Source organism: Dysidea avara, chromosome 1 (assembly GCF_963678975.1).
Source record: "Dysidea avara chromosome 1, odDysAvar1.4, whole genome shotgun sequence".
Lineage (NCBI taxonomy): Eukaryota > Metazoa > Porifera > Demospongiae > Dictyoceratida > Dysideidae > Dysidea > Dysidea avara.
This window is the reverse complement of record NC_089272.1, coordinates 52,476,720-52,480,242: the sequence shown is the minus strand read 5'-3', so window position 1 is coordinate 52,480,242 and position 3,523 is coordinate 52,476,720.

The following is a 3,523-nucleotide window of genomic DNA, read 5'->3' as shown; positions in this document are numbered from 1 at the left end:
CTTGTAAACCTCTTCATGCCCAATCGTTGGATCTTTCAAAATGTTTATAGTTCTTAGGGAGTAGCTAGTTTTCAGTTTGATGACTTAGATAGTCTGCACCTAATCTTTGCCAGCTATACTCCATCAATTCACAGGCCTTCAACGCAGGTCCCTTGTCAACAAAACTGCTCTATTAGAATATTTTTACTGCAGGTGACTCCTCTATTAGAGCATTTCATTTTCTTAGAATTCTACTTACCCATTAAGAAACAAGGATCTTAATCGTAGATAATGGTACTCTACCTTGAACTTTTAATCACTTTTGATATAATTATAGCTAGCTACCTAAAACATGTGGTTTCTGTGAGACTGAAACATTACTATGATCTTAACAGTTAAGAAACATCACTAGTCTACATTAATTTGTGTAACTGAAACTATTATTGGCAACTTACGTTGTGGACATAATGTTTGAGCTCCCGATGGACATGGGTGTTCATTAGTGTTCCCAACTGGCATAGGAGGCCTGGTAGTATATCGACGTCGACTTCTAAGCCATCCATGGCCATTTGATACATATGTGGATGTGGGTGGTGGCCTTGCACTTGGTTGTGGTGGCCTTGTAACTGGCTGCTCAATTGGCTGTCCAGGTGAGCGTAGCCCTAAATTAAGTGCTTCGATGAACACTACTGCCTTTTGTTTTGCAGATGGTTCACCTATGAATAAATTAACATAGTTACATTATTCATAATATACCTCACTAATTACTCTTCATTACACAACACATGTATATACAGGGTATTTTATTACTTTTTGCAATATTGCAGGAGAGCAAAATGCATAGCTAGAGTGTGACATGGCTTCTTACATGTTAACTAGCCACAAACAAGTATAGGTCACTCCCATTACAGTAGATGTTTACTGTTATGCCATTATTCCTGATATGGACTGTAGAACAACATTCTTTCGTCAATTAAAGAAGGTATGTGATGCTTTATGCTTTGTGAAGTTTGTCCTTGAAGTACAGTAGTAAACCCCATGTATAGTTATGTATGTACAACACTGTGTATAAGTAGGCATATATTATTTTGACAAAATATCAATAAACATGAAATATAGAGCCAAAGGCAAATTATAAACTAATCCAAGGGCCCTGAGAGTGCATTCGAAAAGTGAAGAGCATTCATTTATTATACAGAGCTGTATTCAATTACTCTTAGACTAACTGAAATAGAACAGTGATTTTTACTGCAGAATGATTATGCAGTTAATAAATGGCTGGATGATGGTACACGGATCCAGAATTATGGTAAGGGGTTGCACATCAGCACATGTGCATAAATGTAATTCTGTGTAAACTCAGTGTACACAACGCTGACTATCATTATTCACTTTATTTTCATACAAAAAAGTTTTCATGATAAAAATTTCAAAGTGGACATTTTTAAAATTGCAATGATTGGCTAAATATCAACAGCCAAAAAAAGTTTCAAGTAAAAATGAGAAAATTATTTACAATAAAAAAGAGCAAACTACTGTACCAGTTTTGCCAAGAACATGCATACACTTATTATCTAATCCAAAACAGCCAAGCTGTAATAAAAGAGTGCGGCCCCCAAAAAGGCTATGGTGAAAAAAGATGTGAAATCCAAGGTGGCGGCCAAGAAATGGCTGTGATGGTAGGTTAATGGTAGAAATTTTAATAACGACAATTCAGGTGAATTTTGTGCCAAGACCAAGCGGCACCAAATTCAACTGAATTGTTGTTATTAAAATTTTTACCATTAACTTACCATCACAGCCATTTCTTGGCTGCCACCTTGGATTTCACATCTTTTTTCACCATAGCCTTTTGAGGGCCGCACTCTTTTTTTTACAGCTTGGCTGTTTTGGATTAGATATCACTTCTTTTTGTATAGCCCAAAGTCAGCCTGTGGCCAGCTTTGGGGCTTTTTAACTTATCTTTTTTTTTTACTTTACCACAGAAAGAAGAAAAAGATTTAATCATAATCATAATCAAGCAGATTTTTAATGCTTTTTGATTTTATCAGTAATTATATCTAATCCAAAACAGCCAAGCTGTAAAAAAAGTGTGCGGCCCTCAGAAAGGCTATGGTGAAAAAAGATGTGAAATCCAAGGTGGCGGCCAAGAAATGGCTGTGATGGTAGGTTAATGGTAAAAATTTTAATAATGACAATTCAGGTAAATTTTGTGAAGCGGCACAAAAATTCACCTGAATTGTCGTTATTAAAATTTTTACCATTAACCTACCATCACAGCCATTTCTTGGCCGCCACCTTGGATTTCACATCTTTTTTCACCATAGCCTTTCTGAGGGCCGCACACTTTTTTCACAGCTTGGCTGTTTTGGATTAGATTTCATTTCTTTTTGTATTTGTATACCCCAAAGCCGGCCTATGGCCAGCTTTGGGACTTTTTTAACCTATGTTTTTTTTCTTTACTACAGGAAGAAGTAAAGATGAAGTAGATATACTTTAAATATTTTATCAGTAAATGTACAAATTATATATATAATATATATGTGACCGGATTTGCAAAAAGGGGCCTTCCACACACATCCAATTTGCCAACTTTGACAATTGATAACTTCAGATTGGAAAGAGCTATTGCCTTGAAATTTGGGCAGTGGTGATTTCTTTGCAGCTGAACTCTCCACATGATGGTTTCTTTGTAGCTGAACTCTCTATAAAGGCAATTTCTTCTAGCTGATCTCTCTACAGGGAGATTTGTTTGTAGCTGAACTATCTACAAGGTAACTTCTTCTAGCTGATCTCTCTACAGGGTGATTTGTTGGTAGCCGAATTCTGTACAGGCGATGTGTTTGCAGCTGAGCTCTTTACAAAATGGTTTCTTTGTAGCTGAACTCTCTACAAAGTAACTTCTTCTAACTGATCTTTCTACAGCGTGATTTGTTTGTAGCTGAACTATCTACAAGGTAATTTCTTCTAGCTGATCTCTCTACAGGGTGATTTGTTTGTAGCTGAATTCTGTACAGGTGATTTGTTTGCAGCTGAGCTCTTTACAGAATGGTTTCTTTGTAGCTGAACTCTCTACAAGGTAATTTCTTCTAGCTGATCTCTCTACAGGGAGATTTGTTTGTAGCTGAACTCTCTACAAGGTAATTTCTTCTAGCTGATCTCTCTACAGGGTGATTTGTTTGTAGCTGAATTCTGTACAGGTGATTTGTTTGCAGCTGAGCTCTTTACAGAATGGTTTCTTTGTAGCTGAACTCTCTACAAGGTAATTTCTTCTAGCTGATCTCTCTACAGGGAGATTTGTTTGTAGCTGAACTCTCTACAAGGTAATTTCTTCTAGCTGATCTCTCTACAGGGAGATTTGTTTGTAGCTGAACTATCTGCAAGGTAATTTCTTCTAGCTGATCTCTCTACAGGGTGATTTGTTTGTAGCTGAATTCTGTACAGGTGATTTGTTTGCAGCTGAGCTCTTTACAGAATGGTTTCTTTGTAGCTGAACTCTCTAAAAGGTAACTTCTTCTAACTGATCTTTCTACAGGGCAATTTG